Source organism: Pantherophis guttatus, chromosome 1 (assembly GCF_059756535.1).
Source record: "Pantherophis guttatus breed Tessera chromosome 1, ASM5975653v1, whole genome shotgun sequence".
Lineage (NCBI taxonomy): Eukaryota > Metazoa > Chordata > Lepidosauria > Squamata > Colubridae > Pantherophis > Pantherophis guttatus.
The window spans coordinates 325611632-325633870 of record NC_142063.1 but is presented as its reverse complement, the minus strand read 5'-3'; the positions used below and the strand labels follow the sequence as shown (position 1 = coordinate 325633870).

Here is a 22239-nt window from a genome sequence, read left to right as displayed (position 1 = left end):
GCTTCATCCTTTTACACTTTACAGAACAAGAGGACACGTGTTCCTTTGCCAAAGGGGATATTCAAGATTAATAAGGAACATATATGTCAGCAGCTAGGTACTTCCTACCCCAGTGTTTCTCGACCTTGGCAGCTTTAAGATGGACTTCAACTCCCAGAATTCTCTAGCCAGCAATAGACTTTGAATGGAGGCCCACTCCTTTACCAATAAATGCTGCCTTGTTTATAATGCAGCTTGAACAAATCATGGAAGGTAGCCACTGGATCTATGTCTGATTCAGCTCAGAATCCATTTCAAGGGCAACTTGCCCCCAGTTTTCATTTCCTGGGGAAATCATCCCATGGGCTTCCCAAAGGCAATTTAGCACCTCACTTAGAAATAGGATAGAAAGTTTGTGGTTGTGATCTAATAGCAGGACTTTTACATTTCCAGAGATAGAATCAGTGGTGGGTTGACCCCGGTTCGGACCGGTTCGCAAGAAGCGGTAGTAAAACCGGCAGGAGGCTCCGCCCACCCCCCTGGATGTCATCATTGGCGATCTGCGCATGAGCAGAAGCTCAGCACACATGCGTGATCCTGTTACAAACCGGTAGTAAAGGTAAGTAGAACCCACCCCTGGATAGAATCCATTCATTGAGCTCTTATAACATGGGTTGTTTGGATTGTCTCGGTGTATTGTTTGAATCCGATCAATTCTGAAATCATGGTTAAGCAAATTACAACAGGGCATAATGCAAAAGAGTCAGCTTGATGTAGTAGTTAAGGTGCTGGCCTAAAAATCAGGAGACTGCAAATTCTAGTCCTGTTTTAGGCATGAAAGTAAGCTGGGTGATTTTAGGCCAATTATTCTCTTTCACAGCCTAACTCAGGGGTGGTATTCACTTACTTTCCCTACAGGTTCGCAAATGTGAGCGCGCGCACACGCTTCCTGCACTCACATGCACGACTTCCGCAGATGCACACAGCAGGGGTAGGTTCTACTTGCCTTTACTACCGGTTTGCAATGGGATTGCGTGCTTGTGCTTGCTTTGCTTGTCCGCATGCCTTGCTTCTGTGCATGCGCAGATCGCTGATGATGACATCCGGGGTGGTGGGCAGAGCCTCCCGTCAGTTTTACTACCGGTTCTTGCGAACTGGTGCAAACCGGGGGCAACCCACCACTGGCGCATAGCCTTCTGCGCAGGCGTACGGCCTCAAAAACATGCCTAAATAGGATGGCATAGAGCCGGGGCGGGTGGGTAGGTGGGTGGGCCCAGGCGATTTCAACTACCAGTTTGTCCGAACTGGTCCGAACCGGCTGAATATGACCTCTAGCCTAACTCCCTTCATAGGGTGGTTATTGTGGGGAAAAGAGGAGGAAGAAGGATTATCATGTACATTCACTACATTCGGTTACTTATAAAGTAATAAAGGTGAGATAAAGATCTAACAAATGAATAAAATAAATAAGTAAGCCCAGTTGTGAGACTTTGAAGTTCATTTGGATTCCGAAAAGTAGTCCGAAGACTCTCTTCTCCTTATCAGACTTCTGCATGGAGATTTTCTCCCACTCCAAAGACATCTCTGTACCTGTAATGGTTTCATTCGGTCACCATTTATATTTGGCAGCTGAAGCAATATATTTCTGGCTGGAAAAGCCCACGGAAACGAGTCTTTTCTTCAAAAGACTGCAATTCTCTGGCATGCCTAAATAATTCATTTCCCAATCTGCTGGAATGCTCACTTCGCTTAGACCTCTGGCTTCCAGCCGTCTGGTATCCTAGCAAGCCTTTCAAGGGAATGATGGCTTGACAGCTTTGCAGCTCCATTCCTGGAAATTGCTTGGATATATTTTATATATATATATATATATATATGACTAGAGAAACAGACACTATGAAATAATGATGTGGACTGGAGGAAGGAAGCGGAACATTTTTTGAAACTTTCTGTTCGCCTGGGATAGGCCATCGAGGTTGTTATTCCAGGACCGCTGTAATTTGGGACAGAGATGTGATCAGGTCAGCGGAAATGAAGATGATTGTTAATATGAATAAGCTCCTGGGAGAATGTGGAGCAGAAATGGTGTGGAAATGTTCTAAATCTGCAAGCTGACTACTAATACTTTTCCAATATCTGGCCAATCCAGAGACTATTTTCTGCTTTTCCAAGAGTTCCATGTTCTACTCCATCCATTCCTTTTGCCCTTTAATATGATCCAATCCCCACTCTTCTTGTCATAAGAGCTTTCTAAGTTAAAATTAATGGGTTTCTGGTTCTTTCCTCCCAGCCTCTGGATAAGTTACTGTATGAAAAGTAAACTTCGTTTCATGTAAATGGTCCATGTATGAATGACTGACCCATGCCTGTGCTTTGCCAATTAGCCTCCTGAAGCTTTGTACCCAAATGTACAATGGTCCTTGAGCCACCTTGATTAAATATCTTGACTGTTTTGTTTCTTAATGTTCTGTTCCTCGCTGTCTCTATGCAACATACACAGAGAGTTTTTGCTTATTCCATCCTATTTACAGTCTAAAGTTGGAACAAAGGCAAAGGATATTAGTGTCTCAAAACTAATAAACCTATATATCTCTATATAAATACAGGCACATGCTCTCTTGCTCACAAACATACTTAGTAGTAGGAGACTGGATTCTCAGGCCTGTGGAAGACGCCCTCAATTAACCTTGAGGGATTCTGCCTTATTCCATCAGTTTGCAAGAGTAAACTGTAGAGAGCCAGCATTTCTGACTTGCTAACTTCCAGTTATGCTGTGACTGCAATTGTATATTAGCTAGAAATTTGAGAAGTGGCAGTTTCAATCCATCCATCTTGATCAGTGTTTCTCAATCTTAGCAACTTTAAGAGGTGTGGACTTCACCCTGGCTGGGGGATTCTGGGAGCTGAAATCCATACCTCTTAAGAGTTGGTGAGATTCACTGGGTACAAAGTCAGGGAAAATTGCTTTAAAACAGAAGAGAAATCTATTACACCTTCTTGACATGCCAAAGATTCCCAAGTCCTCTTCTAGGTATCTTCAATTAATGCATTTTAATTAGCGAAGTTGAAAAAGATATCCTGAATCTCTGGAGGACTGCTATTCGTCCCAGAAGGCTACATTTAGCAAGATGAGCCAATTGTTGGATTCTATGGAATCCAGTGCTTTTGATGCAACCCATAAACCAAGAGTTAAGCATCTGCAGACCATAAATCAGGAGTCAAGCATCTGCAGAGAAAGGAGAGAGAGAGAGAGGGAGGTGGATTTAAAATGTGGGAAAATCATCCAGAACTTTTGATCTCCTGCTCCCTCAATTGACTCAACCCAGTGTTCCTTGGAGACCTTTATACTTGATTTCACCTCTTTCAAATCCCGTTTTATTCCCCATATTATTCAAGATGCCTTAGATTTAACCTCTTCATCTTCAAAATGTACAATTGACTCAATTATATTCTTTTGCCTGCTTGAGCAAATGAGAGAATCCAGCTTCTATCTAGCTGTCCCACGTTAGTAAGCATCACGAAGGGCTTCCATAATAGAAAAGTCTTCATTTGAAAATAATGGGATTTTCCATTCATTGTTGATGAAGCAACTGGTCCATAACGTCTATGTAGAATATGTAGGATGACTTTCTATATAAAAGCACTTTTTCATTGGTGGGGAGAATGAAGAATTTAATTATGACTCATTAGGACATGAGCCGGCCACCTTTTCTGCTATTTGTGAACAGAACAATTCTCTTTTGAGAAGCAGAAGGAGAATTCTATAGGATACTCAAAACGAATATAGCATGGGAAATCTCATTCCAGGTGTGTGAGTTTCTAAACTAGCCAAATTTTAGATTCTCCTCTATCATCCTGCAGTTTATGATAAATGTGATCTGTTCAATTAGGACCAGAAGATTCAAACTGAAACTGAGTAGTTAAGGGGAAGTAATTCTGTTTTAATTCAGTCTAGTATTTAATCTAGGGTTTCTGTTATGTGGATAAAATGAAAGGAGATTCAATCCGGAGGACCTTTGAGCTCCTGGAGAAAACACAGGAAATACTGTATATCAAATCAATCAACCAACCAGAACCAACAAATAATCTGCATGGATCTGCAGAGCCATTATAGGAACATCCAAAAGGTTTCTAGAGAATCCAGTGAAAAAGCTTTTCTTTTTAGAACTTCCTTCCTTCCTTCCTTCCTTCCTTCCTTCCTTCCTTCCTTCCTTCCTTCCTTCCTTTTTTTCTTTCTTTCCCACCCAGAGTTGGGAGATGGACAGCCATATAAATTGGGAGACAGAGAAGATATATGACACAATAGTGATCAGAAGCAACAGAGGGCAAATGTAGAAGGAATATTGCATTCCCTTTTGCTGTAGTCTCTCTCTCAATAGTTTGGCCATGGAGAGCTTGATTATTTACAAATGCTTGCCTAGGCAGGGACCATTTTCTAGAAAACAAACTGATGTCCTCTAGACATCACCATGGCTAGGATATTTTCTATAATTCAATTAACGTTTCTCTTTTAGGGAGTAGATGAGTAGATACTTGGCAACTTTCAGCAAGCCAATTTTCTCATTTAAAAAATATTTTGGTAGTTATTTTCTACAAAAGAAAAGTCAAGTCTGTCATTCAACTTGACATTTGCCAAGTGAAATAGCACTGGGCACATTGGATCTCACTGACAGTATATTGCCCATCTGTGAAATAGCCTGTTCACTCTTCAGATCATTTTTGACCACACAAACATGGTCAGTAGAAACTTTGAGTAGTAGTAATTTGAAGGGTGGTAAGTAATTTGCATTCACTGTCAAGGATACATCCTAGGCAGAGGTGAGTTTCAGCAGGTTCTGACCAGTTCGGAAGAACCGGTAGCGGAAATTTTGAGTAGTTCGGAGAACCGGTAGTAAAAATTCTGACTGGCCCCGCTCCCATCTATTCTCTGCCTCCCAAGTCCCAGCTGATCGGGAGGAAATGGGGATTTTGCAGTAACCTTCCCCTGGAGTGGGGTGGGAATGGAGATTTTACAGTATCCTTCCCCTGCCATGCCCACCAAGCCACGCCCACCAAGCCATGCCATGCCCACCAAGCCACACCCACAGAACCAGTAGTAAAAATTTTTGAAACCCACCACTGATCCTAGGAAGTTTTATAATGCCGTTTGATTACATTACAAAAAATAACCTGCAGACTCTGTCTAGCGCTTTGGTGCCTCCATAGGGATTCATCTACAGAGGGCAGTCAAAAAAAGCAAGATAACTTCCCCCTTGCGTTCTCATGCAAAACCAAACACATCCGATCAAAGTTGTCTCAAAGAAAGCATTACTCATCCTGATATTTTCAGGAATAGTCTTTAGCCCAAGCGTTCAAGCTTCCAATTTTTAAAATATTAAACGTGTTTTAAAATTATAACAAATGTCTTCTGAATTGAAAGTACTGAGTTAAAAAAAGGAAAGAATTAACCTGATTCTACAAGAAAAGGAATCCGTTTATGTATGTGGAGTGTTCAAAATAAAACAAGGGGTCAGCAACTAGGAGCCTCAGTATTGATACTGGCCCTGAAATATGGTCAAGGACTCCCTTCCCCACTGTTATTAACTTGGAAGCAAAGGAAGGATGCTGCTGGCTATGGCAATGGGATGAGCTTGGGGGTAAAAGATGTGACCTTGGCCTTCACTTTCCTAACTTCTGGTCATTCAGGAAGTGTCTGCCTAGCAAACCACAAATTGAGCAGGAGACTAAAATTATAAGGCAATTACAGCATTAAGAACCACACTGGCTAAACCATAGTGATAAGCAGCTATTACAAATAGCAAAGGTATCCTTGAAGGGGGGAAAAAAAGAGGGTGTGAATTTTGGCAAGTGAGAGTCTAGCGATGTAGGCCAAGAAGGAATTTGAGGAACAAATAGCCGAAGACAGAAAACAAATAATGTTTGAAGCGGAGGGAGCAAAGTCTGCCAAGGAAATGTTACAGACCATGAAGGCGTAAGTGGAACACACATAGCTGACAAGAGATGTGGAGAAATGTGGTGAACCTGTTGCGTGAGGCTTTGCAGTAGGAAATATTGGGGGGATTAACCCGCCTTGCAGATCCCTTGGAGATGAAGAAAACAGGGCAAGAAGCACAAATTAAAGGTTCCCAAGATATGGTCCAAGAATTAGGTGGGTAGATTAAGGCCTCATGAGTCACGGTAACCGCACTATTAAATCACTTCTGAAATACTTCTCCATTTCAACTCCATAATCCTCTTTGCATTTCTGATTGAATGCTGTCTCTGTTCTCCTGCAAAGACTAGGACTAAGATCCTGGGCAAAAATGTTCCAAGTGGAATATTTCACCGTTTTCCAGGAGCAAAATCTTAACAGGTGGGGAGAAAAAGCTGTCATGTCTCTAATGTGCAACATAATATTGACAGAATCCATTGGCCATCTGGATAGATAGTCCATAGCTATTCATTTAGCTAACTGGGGGGATTTTCTGTCAGTTTCTGTCTGATTGGAAATTAGGATTCTGAATATGATGGGCCCATTGGCTCTAAGTTATGTTCATAAATGCAAATGTGTAAATAGACAGTGTAAACCTCATGTGTTCTCCTCTCCCCCTTCTATCCATTAACAGTGAGTACTACCAGCTCCAATAGGAGCAGATGTATTTATTCACACTAGGTACTTTACTTAGTTCTAATTTAACCCATTTTCTGGATGTCCATAATATATTGAACTTTAAATTTGTTAAATGGACTGGGTTTGTGCAACACACTAAACCATCAAGAAGAAAAGTCAGTTACCCTAACATGGGTAATGGAATTAACAATCCAGCTGTGAGACATTACAGAAGATATCATATGGATTACAAACTTAAAGTCAATTGAGGATTTTATATATATATGTAAATATTTTTTTTTTTTAGTGGAATGGGCAGAAGAATAAAGATATTGAAAATATTATGTATGTAGACCTGTAGGAAAGTGGGTGGAGATAGGTTAGTTTACTGATTGTTTAGTTTAGGAGAAGGGATGTTATGTTATATCAATATACGTAAAAGATTTGAATTAAGAGATATATGTATGGGGGAGGAGGAAATGGATAGATTATGAGTTGAAATTGCTAAATTAGGATTTATTATATAGTTTTACAGCTGAAAGTTGCTTTGAATGTTGCTTTGAAACGTATAGTATAAGGGGGATATAATGATATTGTTAGAAGGATAGATTATGAGTTGAATAGATGAAATTGCTAAATTAGAATTTATTATATAATTTTACAGTTGAATGTTGTTTTTGAAATGTATAGTATAAGGGGGATATAATAATATTGTTAGAAAGAAAGGGTTAGTATATGGGGGGTGGTACAAAAGGATGGTAAAGTATTATATAATCTGTTATTAATTTGGGTTTTATTTTGGAGAAGCCACAGGGGGAGGGGAGGGGGAGGGGGGTTAGGGTGGAGGGGGGGGGAATTTGTATTTGAAAAACTTTTTCAATAAAAAAAAAGAAGAAGAAGGAAAGTCAGCTTAATAAGCAGGGCTGAAAGACCACCATCGTTGGTTCCAAAAGGTGCTTTTTCCAAAAAGCAACTGGACTTTCTCGGCTTTTTCCTTTGAAAACAGTTCACTTCTCATCCAAGAAGCTTTTTTCTATTCTAAAAACCAAGGAAGTCCAGTTGCCTTTTAGAAAAAGCACCTTCGGGACAACCGTGTCTTGGATGATTAAAAATCTCCATAGATCCCTTCATTGCACGAGCTCAGCTCGGTGGCTGTATCCAACAGCATATTTAACCCAACTCATCTTCTGGGTTCATAGAATACATAGAATCATAAATCAACTGAACAGACCAGGCTTTCATAGCATGCTAATGTTATTGGGGGAAAAATCCTTATCATGGGTCACACTAACCAAGATTTGCATGCTTTACTGGGTCTTTATCAGAGTTGGTTAAACCACTGTCTGTTTTACTCAATATGCTTAATTATGTTTAATTCCAATTCTTTTCTAATTTTGCATTATTCTTGGAACTATAAAGTAGACACAGCCTGGACTGAGACAATATAAGTATTTCCAGTACATTTTAGAGAATTAATTACTCATTTTAGCAATTAAGAATGAAGTGGCATGGTTGATTTAACGTTTTATTCAAACACTCCATGTTAAGTCACCTTAAGAAAGCTTCTGTTTTGAAAAGTAACATATACATCTTTTCATAAATTGAATAATTCAAAGAGCTCCTACCATGAATTACTACAGTATTTAACTTTGCAACTTGGTGTCCTAGTCCCCCTTTTTTTCCCCCTCTTCCCCCTCCTCCTCTGGCCTGACTTTCTTTGTTACTTTTCTGTCCTAGCTTTTAGCTGTTGGTATCCCATGTCATACCTGGCTGGAAAAGAAGTTGGCTTAAAACACTGCTGTCCCATTTGTTCAATCTGTTTCACGGCTTTGGCAATGATGTCAGCCAAGTTATCTGTCCAGACAATAGTTGTCTTGGACCCTGCTGCTTCCACCCCCTCCCATCTGTATCAGAAAAACAAGAACCAATCATCTTCCTTTCTGTGGGTGGGTCTCTGAGGACATTGATGGACCTTTTCCATGGCTCCCTCACCATTTTAGATAGAGGTTTACCCGTCTTACAGAAAAATGTGTAGAGTTTTCCCATTGTTACTGTCATGTGAGCTGGAATGGGGGAACTCTAGTCAACTTCACCCCAAAGAAAAGAAAAGAAAAAGAGAAGGAAAAAAAAAGAAAGGAAAGGAAAGGAAAGGAAGAAGAATAGGACAAGGCAAAAAGAAAGGAAAGGAGGGAAAGAGAAAGAGAAGGAAAAGAAAAGGGGAGAAAAAGGAAAAAGAGAAGGGAAAAAAGGAGAAGGAAAGAAAAGAAAAGAAAAAGAGAAGGAAAAAAAGAAAGGAAAGGAAAGGAAGAAGAATAGGACAAGGCAAAAAGAAAGGAAAGGAGGGAAAGAGAAAGAGAAGGAAAGGAAAAGGGGAGAAAAAGGAAAAAGAGAAGGGAAAAAAGGAAAAGGAGAAGGAGAAGGAAAGAAAAGAAAAGGGAAAAGACTTTTCCCTTTGGCTTAGGACCTGGTTATTTACGGGACCGCCTACTACCACAAGCAGCCTCCCACCGGCCGGTACGCTCTCATAGAGAGGGGCTCCTCCGGCCGTCAACTAAACAATGTCGACTGGCGGCCCCCAGGGGGAGGGCCTTCTCTGTGGGGGCACCCACTATCTGGAACGAGCTCCCCCCAGAGATACGGAGGATCCCGGATCTGCGCACTTTCCACCCTGCCCTTAAGACTCTCCTATCCCAGCAAGCCAGCCTGGCCTAATTTTCTCCCCTGTTTTAAAATTTTTTAAATTGAAATTTTAATCTGTTTTAAATTATTGGGATTTTTAATTGTTTTGGGCTAAATTATTTAATCTGGTTTTAATTATGTTTTTTAACTTTTGTATCTATGTATTTTATTTTGTGACTGTTCACCGCCCTGAGTCCTTCGGGAGTAGGGCAGTATATAAATCTAATAAAACATAAAACAAACAAACAAAAGGGAAAAGAATAAAAGGGAAAGTTTACCATTCTAGAGTTCCGCCAGTATGGGAACAGGCTGTGGGTGTGTGGATATGTCCACCAGTATATTGGTCCTTTTGACCAGCCTATCACAGATCCAAAGTGCACTCAGCCTGGGCAGTGACCAGTGACTGGAGGTTTGGGGGCATGCCCACAACAGCATAGAGTAGCCAATTGGAGTGGAGGGATTTGCCCAAGATGAAGTGTAGCAGACAGACTCATGCAGCCCCTCTTGCACTGGCAGAAGTTGAAAAAAACACAACTTTTGATAGTTGGCAAGAAAAAAACGGGGGGGGGGGAGTTGCCAGCAAGTTAGGGGTGGGTTAAGGATAACAATGTGCATTCCTGTCCTCCCAAAATGGTAAGTGGGCCATTCTTCTGTTAAAGCCAGCCAGACATATAGACTATAAATCTACAGTCAGAAATTACTTTTGCTTTATTTTATTGGAAGTCATTCTTGGAGGCCTCTGAATTGAAGCACAGCAGTGTAAATCTACTCATGTTTATGCTAACAACAACGACTGATGATATAATAAATAACACGAGTAGAAAAGCAATCCTTCTCTAACACATTGCTAGGTTGCATGAGGTGATTATGAAGGTCCTGATTGCTCCAACTTTCTAAAAGATATGCCTGGAGAACATCAGTGACATTTTCATAGGTCTCCACATATTTTATATGACAAGTTGTCTTTCCTCCAAGAAACCCGGAGTAACACATGTGAGCTTTGTCCTACAAGGTTATCCTGAAATGTTGGAAACAACAGGAATGCCTCCTTAAGCTGTGAAGGGGCAGCCTGGGTCTGTGGGGAAAGCAGATGTAGGTTAGCAGGCAAATTAAAGCAAAAGGATGGGAGGAAATGTAGCAAAAAACTTGATAGACACTTTAAATTAAAATTTATCTCTCTTTTTCTCCCTCCCTCCATCTGTCTGTCCCTCCCTCTCTCTCTGTCTCTGTCTCTCTCCCTCTCTCTAGACACACACACATACACATCCCATATATATATACACACACAAACATATATATGTGTAAATATAAAATAAAATGCCCCCATCTGGATCCTTGGCCTTGATTTTACTCAATCCTCCTTCTCCAATCTTGAACACTACAGTGTAGATCCGCAAAAAGCAATCCAAGATTCCACTTTTCTTTGAAAGCATTACAAGTGATGATTGGACACGGCAGTGAGAGAAGGTTATGCACAATAGGCAACAATTCTCAATCCATTGTTGACCTTATGGCTGGGTTTCCATGACACGCTTAACTGGATCAAGAGAAGAAGAAGCAGTGCATTGTGCAGACAGCTAAACACAATCAGCATTGGAAGCAGAGAGGGTTGAATTTAACCATACATGTCCCTCAGTCAGGTTATGGAAGCCTAGCCATTGATTAAGTTCAAGGGAAAATTGAACAGATGCATCGGCATAATATATTTAGTTTGGTTAATGTCAATCTTGATTAATGTTTTAGTAGCTTAGCATGTTGTGCAAACTGGTTGGCTATAGATTAATATGAAAAAGTCATGGTACAGGTAAACAAACAAAGCATGCAAAAACAGCAGGGCCTTCCTTAGGAGCTAAACTTTGATTGTGCATGTATGAATTCACCATATCCCAAAGTTCTGCTATGCTGTCCCAGAATGGCAGGGCCATCAATTAACCCAGGACAAAAACCAAGAGTGGAAGATGTTGAGACTCTGGAAAGAGAGCAGAGAAGAGCAACAAGAATGATTAGGGATCTAGAGGCTAAAACATATGAAGAACGGTTACAGGAATTGGGTATGTCTAGTCTTATGAAAAATAGGACTAGGGGTGACATGATAGCAGTCTTCCAATATTTGAGAGGCTCCTACAAAGACGAAGGGGTCAAACGATTTTCCAAAGCACCAAAAGGCAAGATGAGAAACAATGAATGGAAACTAACCAAGCAGAGAAGTATCCTAGAACTAAGGAGAAATTTCCTAACAATGAGAGCAATCAACCAATGGAACAGCTTGCCTTCAGAAGCTATTGTGGGTGCTCCATCACTGGAGGTTTTCAAAAAGAGACTGGACAATCATTTATCTGAAATGATATAGGCTCTCCTGCTTGAGTAGGGGGTTGGACTAGAAGACTTCCAAGGTCCCTTCCAATTCTGTGTTCTGTGTTCATTGGGCAGCAGCTATAAAGGAAGATTACGATGATGTGCCCTTCAAGTTAGATGGCACTCAACGTAATACTGAGGAGTAGCTAAGGATCTTTCTGTGTACAAAAGTTTCAAAGAATTGCAAGAAGAGGCAAGAAGTAGTATTACAAAGACATTTGTAAATACACTGAAGATGGAAAAATGCATGGGAAAAAAAAGGAAATTCCACAAGATCTCCGAACTACAGAAAAAGGTTCCAATTTCAAATCAGTATCTTAAAGGATTCCAATGGACAGATAGAAAGTAATTCAAACAAAGATGGAAAGGGTATACTTAAATACAACAGAGATGTCAACATCCAAGATACTATAAAATATATTCCATATTTACAAGAACCTCTAGGATTAGAAGATCAAGTTAGAGCAGCACTCTAGTCATTACCAAGCTGGAATTCTTCAGGAACTAATTAATCCACAGAAATATGAAAAAAATATGGCAGTAGCAGAAGAATCAATAAAACTTTTAACCATGCTATGCCAACAAATCTGGAGTATGACACAATAGATTGGAAATTAGCTACAATCCAATGGCAAGAAAGGAGACTTAATAGAATATGCAAACTATAATGCAATATTATTAATTTCACATGTGATCAAAATAATGGTTGGATCATCCAACACAGACTAACACTTTGCAAAGAAGAAGAGATATCACCCATCTCCTCCCACTTATGACTGCATGACTGTAACTTTGTTGCTTGTATCCTTATGATTTATATTGATATTGATTGTTTCCTAGTATGATTTGATTGCTTATTTGTACCGAATGACTATCAGTATTTACGGGACCGCCTTCTGCCACCAATAGCCTCCCACCGACCAGTTCGCTCCCACAGAGAGGGACTCCTCAGGGTGCTGTCGGCCAGATTATGCCGGCTGGCGACACCCAGGAGAGCCTTCTCAGTGGGAGCTCCTGCCCTTTGGAATGAACTGCCCCCGGAAATACGTACAATCTCTGACCTCCAGGTTTTTCGCTGTGCCCTCAAGACCTACTGTTCCGAAAGGCGGGGCTGTCTATTTAAGTGGTTTTTAAACTGGAGTTTTAACTTGGGGTTTTAAATTTTGGCCGAAACTGTTTAATTGATTTTAATTACTTTTAATGATGATGTCTGTATATTTATGTTTTTAAATTGGCTGTACACCGCCCTGAGTCCTTCGGGAGAAGGGCGGTATATAAATAAAATTAACATTAACATTAACAGTAAGTGTTGTGCCTTATGATTCTTGATGAATGTATCTTGTCTTTTTATGTACACTGAGAGTATATGCACCTAAGACAAATTCCTTGTGTGTCCAATCACACTTTGCCAATAAAGAATTCTCTTCTCTTCTCTTCTCTTCTCTTCTCTTCTCTTCTCTTCTCTTCTCTTCTCTTCTCTTCTCTTCGACTTGACTCGACTCAACTCGACTCTATATTTAGAAAAAGCAAAAGAACATAAAACATTATTGCTGATGCAAGCTGAATAATTGAGAAAGCCAAAGAATACTAAAAAGAAGGCAGTGAATGCTTCTTTATTATAGAAAGGCCTTTGTATCAATCATGCCAAACTATGGAATGTGCTTGGGAAGAAACAAACTGGGCCCAGATTGGCAAAGGAACGAGACAAGGCTGCATACTCTCTCCTTATTTATTCAACTCATATTCTGAATATATTTTGAAGGAAGTAGTTGGAAGAAGATGAGTGTGATTTCAAAATTATAGCAAGAAACAGCAATAACCTATGCTGTTTGGATGGCACTGGTTTGATAGCCAAAAATGGAAAGGATCTGCAAGCTCTAGTAATAAAAGTCAAGGAATACAGTGAAAAAATGGGATTAAGATTAAAATATAAAGAAGGCTACATCAATGAAAACACCTACAACAACTTGCCTTAGAACTGACCATGAAGATATTGAAGTGGTAGATAACTTCTGCTTTTTAGAATTAACTATCAACAGTAAAGTTGGAGACTCTCAGAGCTGAAGAGGCTTCTTGCATGAGAAGAGAAACGTCTTCAAAGAAAAACAAGAAACTCCAGTTTTCTCATGAAAAAGCAACTACCAACAGTAATGGAACAAACAGTCAAGAAATACATTGTAGATAGTTTTTGGTAGAGTAGTCATGTGTCCATACATACAAACATCAGAATAGTTCATGCAATGGTATCCCCTGTGACACTCAGTGGAAGCAAAAGTTGGATTTTGAAGAAGCAAGATGGAAAGATGTTTTTGAAATTTGGTGTTAAACTCCTGAAAATACCATGGACGGCGAAGAAAACAAATAGATTGCCCAACTAATCACCGAGTGGCTGTGGCTTCCGGCGTCCCGATATGGCCAGCTGGTGCCATCACTGGCTATTGGGGGTGAGTTATTGGCCCCCACAGATAGGGCTCGCAACTTGGGTGTCCTCCTGGATGCACGGCTGTCTTTAGAAGAGCATATGACGGCTGTGGCCAGGGGGGCTTTTTATCAGGTCCGCCTGATTTGCCAGTTGCGTCCCTTTCTGGATCGGGATTCCTTACACACAGTCACTCAGGCGCTCGTCACTTCCCGCCTGGACTACTGCAATGCTCTCTACATGGAGCTCCCCTTGAGGAGCACCCGGAGGCTCCAACTGGGGCAGAATGCGGCCGCGCGGGGGATTATGGGAGCGAGGGGCCGCTCCCATGTGACACCTCTCCTGCGTGAGCTGCATTGGCTTCCAGTGGTCTTCCGGGTGCACTTCAAGGTGTTGGTGACCACCTTTAAAGCGCTCCATGGCATGGGACCTGGGTATTTGCGGGACCGCCTTCTGCCGCCGATAGCCTCCCACCGACCAGTACGCTCCCACAGAGAGGGACTCCTCAGGGTGCCGTCAGCCAGGCAATGTCGGCTGGTGACCCCCAGGGGGAGGGCCTTCTCTGTGGCAGCTCCTGCCCTCTGGAACGATTTGCCCCCGGAGATACGAAGGTTATCGGATCTCCGGGTTTTTCGCCGTGCCCTAAAAACTTTTCTTTTCCATCAAGCAGGGCTGGCGTGAAACCCCCCCCCTTTTTTTTAATTTCTAGCTTTTTAAATTGTCAAAGGGGTTTTAGTTTTCAATGTTTTAAATTTTGGGGCCACAGTTATTTAATTCTTGTAATAATTTTAAATTTTGTATTGATATGTGTTTTAGTTCTGGCTGTGCACCGCCCTGAGTCCACTTGGAAAAGGGCGGGATATAAATTGAATAAAATAAATAAATAAATAAATAATCAATCCAGCATTCTCATTGGAGGTACAAATAAATTATTCTACTTTGGATACATTATGTGAAGCCCTAGTTCTCTGGAGAAGGCTCTGAGGCTGAGAAAGATGGAAGAGGATGACTAGAGCAAGATGGATGGACTCAGTTTCAATGTTGATTTGGAGGATCTAAACAGCCAAGTTAGGGATAGATTGTCAGAGAGAAAATCTATCTACATTAGAGGTGTCAAACTGGCAGTCTGCAGGCCACACCCACCCCAGCTCTGCGAATGGGAAAAACACCGCAAAACATCACATGACGGCAATGTGATGCCACAAGTTTGACACTCATGATCTACATCATCAGTAAGAGTCAACCCTGACATTATGGCACATAATCAAACATGTATGAATGGCAGTTGAACAACGATAGAAACAATGTTAGATAAAGAGGATTTTTTTTTAACTTTTAAGAAAATGTATATAAACAAACACAAACAAAAAAATATGAGATAAAAAATAAAGCACAAATCAATAAAAAAGGGCCTAAAATGTCAGGGAAGTTATAATTTTTTGGTGTGTTATTAGTAAATTATGAATGATTAGATAAAGTGATGCATTAGTCATTAAAATGACTGAAATCATTATTGGGCTCTAAACAGACATTAGGAATAATGATCAACGCAACATAAATCACTACATAAAATTATGCAAGTCTGAGTCAAAACTGAGAATTTAAATATAACATGAAATTGAAGTTATGAATTCTGATAATGAAATCCAAAATTTTGATATGTTAAAATACATGTGTTAAATTATAATGCAGGAATGGTTTCCACTTTGAGTTACACGTTGTGTTAAATTTATTTTAAATTTACAAGAATAAGGAATTATTGTGGACATTGACACATGCTCCCACAACTTGGTTAAAAATTTGTCCATAGAGGGAATTACTTTTCAAGTAAAAAACATATAATATCCTTGCAGCAATTAACATATATACTGTATATAAAGCTAGTTCAGTATATTTAGAAAGAATATATGGTTTAATAGGGTTTAATAACAATATTGCAGATCGATGTTCAATTTTTAAAATTAGTTTCATTCTACAGTAGTTTCATCTTCCAGAATTGCTGAGCTTTAAATCACCACCAAATACAAACAAATGAACTGACTTACTCATTATATTTAGAACAGAACAGAACAGAATCAACTAATCTCAACTAATAACTATCTCAACTAATAAATGCTCTGTCCTAGACATTGGCAATAAAAATCAGAACACCAAATACAAGTTGGGCGGAAACGACCTCGTAGACGACCCCCTTTCCATACTATACTCATATTCATACTCATGCCAGATCAATTCTTGAATACAGCTCATCTGCCTGGAATCCATACTATATATCAGATATTAATACGATTGAGCAGGTCCAGAGGTATTTCACGAGAAGAGTACTCCATCCCTCTACTCAGAATAGAATCCCTTATGCCACCAGGCTTGAAATTTTGGGCTTGGACAATCTGGAACTGCGCCACCTGCGGTCTGATTTAAGCATAGTACACAAAATTGTCTGCTACAACGTCTTACCTGTCAACAACTTCTTCAGCTTCAACCTCAATAATACATGGGCAAACAATCGATACAAACTCAAGGTAAACCGCTCCAAACTCGATTGCAGAAAATATGACTTCAGCAACAGAGTGGTCAACGCCTGGAATGCTCTACCTGACTCTATTGTTACATCCTCAAACCCCCACAGCTTCAACCTTGAACTGTCTATTGTGGATCTCACCCCATTCCTAAGAGGTCCGTAAAGGGGGCGTGCATAAGCGCACCAGCGTGCCTACCATCCCTGTCCTACTGTCCCCATTTATTTGCATTCATTTCCTTCGTTCATGTCCATGTTCATATTCATATTCATACCTGCTATCTTGTACATGTTTGACAAACAAACAAACAAACAAATAAAATAACAGAGTTGGAAGGGACCTTGGAGGACTTCTAGTCCAACCCCCTGCTTAGGCAGGAAACCCTTCACCACCATGTCTTTTCAGTACATTTTAGAGATTTGATTATTCATTTTAGCAATTAAGAATGAAGTGATATCTCAATTAAAAAAAACCTGTACCAATTTTTTCTAAGAATTATATTTAAAGCAAATGTAATATTCTTCTTCCATCGAAGTTCCCATTGTTACATCTCTATTACTTCATTCAATTCTGTATCCATTTAATCATGGAATCTTTTGACTTGTTCAGATTCTAAGTCATACGCCACCAACAATTTCTAAATCAGTTCCAAATTGCATACGATAAATTTTGTTGAATCCAGTCAAGTCTTTCATTATTCCTTCAATTCCTTTAGTGTGATGCTATTTATTTGAAGTTACTGAAATTAGGTAAATTGGACCATCACAAAATAAGTGTCTTAACAGATTTTATCTTTCTTACTGATAATTAATTTTTGTCACTTAATTTTCCACGGATCAAATTTTGTAGTCCTTCCCTCTTCATGGAAATAGCCGTTTAATGAAGAAGAAGGGAAAAATCTGGATTTACTCATTTTCTATATTTATCGCAGATGTCCAAGAGATTTCTTAAGATTGTATCATTTCTTATATATTTTTTCCTGTTGTATCAGCTTGAAGATATTTATAGAGATTATCTGGAAAGCCTGCTGTTTTTGTAAAAGTAGCTGAGCCATAAGAAGATTTAATCCATTTTGAGACCCACGTTAAACAACTCATATAGTAATACAGTTGAAGGTTTGCAATTGCTAATGTACTTCTGTGTTTCAAATCTTGAAAAAATCTGGACTATAATCCTTGATCTTTTATTGGACTATATGTAGTTCATTACTTGTTTATTCCTGTCACTTAATACCTTACTGCCAATATATTCTGGAATTGTTTGAAAAACAAAATTAAGTCTTGGTAAAAAAAATAATTTTAATGGCTGAAGTACTTCTTAACCATGACAGTTTTAGTTTTTTCCATTTAGAAGTACTGTATCTGCTATTCAACTTTTCCAGCTTTATACGTTTTTAAATCAATCTTTATTATTTTTGTCAGATATATTCCTAAATACTGAACTTTTTTGCTGTAATTTAAAACCCATTACTAAATGCAAATATTGCTGTTCTTCCTGTACCAAATTCAATAAAAATAAAACTTGACCAGCTATTTCTATGTAGGGCTGTAAGAGTTGAACTACGAATATCTTGATACCACTAGATGGCAGCAAAGACACACAGGAAAACTATCTCTTTGCTGCCCTCTAATGGTTGACTGGATTAAAGCCCTGATCTGGAAGATCTATGGTTCTGTTTATTTGGCGTTTGTGGCAGTGAGGATTGAAGCATTGAAGTGGGTTTAAGAAAGGAAGGAGGATGCAAGAACAGCAACAGAAACAGGATGAGTAATAGTAATAGTAATGAAACACAGCATGATAACCCCATTGTGAATATTTAAATGGATCGAAATCAGAGATTGTTGAGCAGTTATAGGATCCCTATTACCAGAATTAGCTCCTGGTTTCCCCTCCAGACAAGCTGGCCAGAGATATGGCTGGAGAATTGATTTATAAAGTGTTTTCTGTTCAGAGGGGAAAAACTTGCTGCATGTCTTTGGCCTCGTACGGATAGGATTTGAACTCCTTACCTAATTCTGTATTTGTCCAACAACCCCTCAAGAAATTTCTGAAAGTTTTAAATTTCTGATACATAAGGGTTACATTCACACAGCATGCTGAGCCTTCTGATGGCATTATCCCATCTTCTAGGTTTGCCTAAAACATTCATCCAAAAGCTAATAAGATGGGTTGGGTTTCTACAATAAACAATAAAAAAAAAATTGTCAGCCTTCCCAGGTAGACCAGACAGGAAACAAGACCAGATGATCTAATTCTACTTTATTGCAAGGCTACATTAAGAGAATTTTGCAAGTCTGAAAGTACAAACCTCCCGCCGGTTTCTTTACAGCCTGAGAACTGGTGTGTGTGGGGACCTTCCGAGACTCATTTTCTTGCCTATTATGCAGGTGTGGACTATGGTCTCCCTTATCTGACCATTCCCTAGACAGCATCTCTTCCTTCCCCCTACTAGGTCATTCTACATCCCATTACCAAAATTGGTCACTGGTGTTAACAATAACCAAGAACAGCATGGTATATTACAAGGGTGTCAAACTCAAGGCCCAGGGACCGGATCTGGCCCATGGGGTGTTTAGATCTGGCCCACAGGGCCCCCCTGGAAATAGCGAAGGATCGGCCCATGGTGCCTCTGTCAGCGAAAACAGGCTCCTGAGCTCTGTTTTTGGCTGTGACGGCCTCCTACAACCCTCTGCCAGTGAAAATAGAGCTCAGGAGGGCCATGTTTACCTGGCAGAGTGCTCGGGCCGCCACAGGTGCCCCCGCCACAAGTGACATTGAGCTGGCCATGCCCACCCTGGCCACACCCACCCTGGCCCCCCAAGGTCAAACACAACCCTGATGCGGCCCTCAATGAAGTCGAGTTTGACACCCCTGGTATATACAGATGCTTCTGTTAGGTCTTTAGCTGACCTGCTTAAATGTCTTCTTTGAACACAACCAGTATATATAATTTGCTGCCCCAAGAATTAATATCTGTTATCTTACAGATACAAATTTTGGGGGAAAAAATTGTGAAGCGGAATGAATGTATTAGGATAAGGATACATCATTGATAACTGAATTTCCAGGGACAGGTATTTTATTTTAAAATATATAAAAAATGAAAATAATGCCAGGTTGATTGGCCTCCTGGATGTACACGCAAGTAGACCTTCACTTATAACCATTCATTACCAACCACCTGAAGTTACAACAGTGCTGAAAATGCGACTTATGACGGGTCTTCACACTGATAGCATCTCTGCAGTTACATAATGGTGATTCGGGCACTTGGCTTCTGGCATGTATTTACAAGAGTTGCAACATCCCCAGGTCACATGACTGCCATTTGTGATCTGCCAGTTACCTTCCAACAAGCAAAGTCAATGGGGGAAACCAGATTCATTTAATGACCACAGTAAAAGACTCATAAAAACCAGATACAATTACATGATGACTTATTTAATGACCAAATTGCTTAATGATGGATGTTCCCATCTCAGTTGTGGTCATAAGTCAAGGACTACCTGTAATTGGTCACTCCTGGATATTGAGTTAGGTGGACCTTTAGTTATTCTATGATCTCCTGCTTCCCAGTTCTGCATGGAAACGGTTTCTGGCAGAGGATGGCATGACTCATATACTTCTCTAAGTTGCTGCAGTCCCTCAAAAGTATGTGAGACATTCCTGGCATGTGCAATATACAACATACGCACAGCCCAAGCACTCACTCGCTCATTCGTTGCGGATTAACCTTGGCTGGGTGAATCTGGAAGGAAAGAGAGCCAAGACTTGAGATGGATGATACACCACCAGCCAGAACAGCTACGTGGAGAAGCAATGAGGAGACTCAAGCTCTCAGAGGGCTTGCTTCCAAGCTAGAGCTTAGGCCCATATGGCTCCTCTTAGGAGGAAGAACAAAAGCGCTTCCATCTTCGGACAACACCTGGCAAAAGATGGAAGCAGGATGGCTTGAGGTGATAGGTTGGACAGCACCAGTTTTGACTAGAGCTAGACTAGATCACTTCTGCACGCTCCCTTAGGCCAAAACCTTTCCCACAAATCATCAGCACACAAGAATGACTTCCAAGAGACTGGCATTTGTTTGTGTTTGTCTAAATCAACCTTGGCAATTTTGTACAGACTTTAACTTGCAGAAATCTTGAAATATTCAAGTCTTCTCAACTTGAACATCTTCAAGTTGCTCAAGTTGATAAACGATAATTTAAATACATGGATCTCATATACATCCCTACACTGAGAAAAGGCACTGCCTATCCCTTTCCTTCAAAGCTCTACCATATTTCTTTCTGCTGCAAATATCCCCGAAAAGCAAACCCACATATTACTCAATATGAAAAGGTAAGAAATATTTTTATAACCTGTTTAAATCGGTTACGACTTAATCCATTTTCTGAATTTGCATAATACATTGAATGGTAAACTAACCTAACCCAGTTTAAGACTATGAAGGTTTACCATGTTGTGCAAACAGTTATTAGGTTTGTAATTTACCTGGTCAATCATGCTGCAGAATCAGTGGAGCTCATTTCGGATTCCAAAGGAGGGAGCATGCTTGTTTTAATACTCCCTTGGGTGATCAAAATAGTGACATGCTGTAAATGTTGACATCCAAGAGTAACCCTGTGGCTATGCTAGTTTACTGCATTCAAAAATATGGGGGAAACCCCACCTGTATTCACAGTGCAATAGCTGCAAAATCCTACCACCTTCTTTTGAAAATGGGTGGATCTGTTTGCTTTAGAGAGGAACTGATGGGAAATCTTATATATATATAAGAATACACCACTAGACATGGATTTCATGAATCTTGCAATGTGCTATCCTTTCAAGGCAATGAAGCCTATAAAAGTTGCCCCTGGAATTTTCTCCTATTCAGAGATTTGGGGAGAATAATACGATGAAATTCTTCCTTTGTTGAACGGTGTTTTTCATACTTGGCAACTTTAAGATATCAGGACTTCAACCCCCAGAATTCCCCAGCCAGCATGAGAAACACTGCCCTACCCAAAACACTTGGAATGGAGCTTATTCCTTTTTTGATTAATGCTGCCCTGGGAATTCTGGGAATTGAAAATTCTGTCATGGCAATTGCCCTGGGATTTCTGGGAGTTGGAGTCCACACATCTTAAAATTGCCAAGGTTAAAAAATACTGGTTCAACACAGCAAGAATTCCAACATTTCCCTCCTCCCCCCTCTTTGCAGCAATGTACCTTGCTCACAGAATTTACGAAGCTGTTTGTATGCACAATCTCAGCCATTGTTGGATGGCCCCAAACAGACCCTTTTCTACTTTAGACGAGAGAGGACTCTATCAGGCACCAAGGTGGGTATGTACAGGAACATTGTTGGCTGCAGGCAGCAGGTTGCCTTTACAAGCACAGGGCCGGACAAGATGGATCGATCTTTTAAGGCAATTCTTATGAAGATTTGAATCTGGGACTTCACAGACATACAAACAATATTCAGGAAATCTGTCTGTCTCTCAATTGGTCTCTGTCTCTGTCTCTGTCTCTCTGTCTCTGTCTCTCTCTGTCTCTCTGTCTGTGTCTGTCTCTGTCTCTCTGTCACTCTCCCTCTCCCTCTCCCTCTGTCTCTGTCTGTCTGTCTGTCTGTCTGTCTGTCTGTCTCTCTCTCTCTCTCTGTCTGTCTCTCTGTCTCTGTCTCTCTCTGTCACTCTCCCTCTCCCTCTGTCTCT

At 40.3% G+C, this 22239-nt stretch overlaps 1 long non-coding RNA gene across 1 annotated transcript in view; it reads left to right on the top strand.

Annotated features, from left to right (window-relative positions):
* The first annotated feature begins 436 nt into the window (after window positions 1-436).
* LOC117667753 (uncharacterized) overlaps window positions 437-22239 on the top strand; it is a 41591-nt gene continuing 19788 nt past the window's right edge. Inside the window, exon 1 of the long non-coding RNA XR_004592131.3 lies at window positions 437-598. This is a non-coding gene — a long non-coding RNA (uncharacterized LOC117667753). The remainder of the gene's footprint in view (window positions 599-22239) is intronic.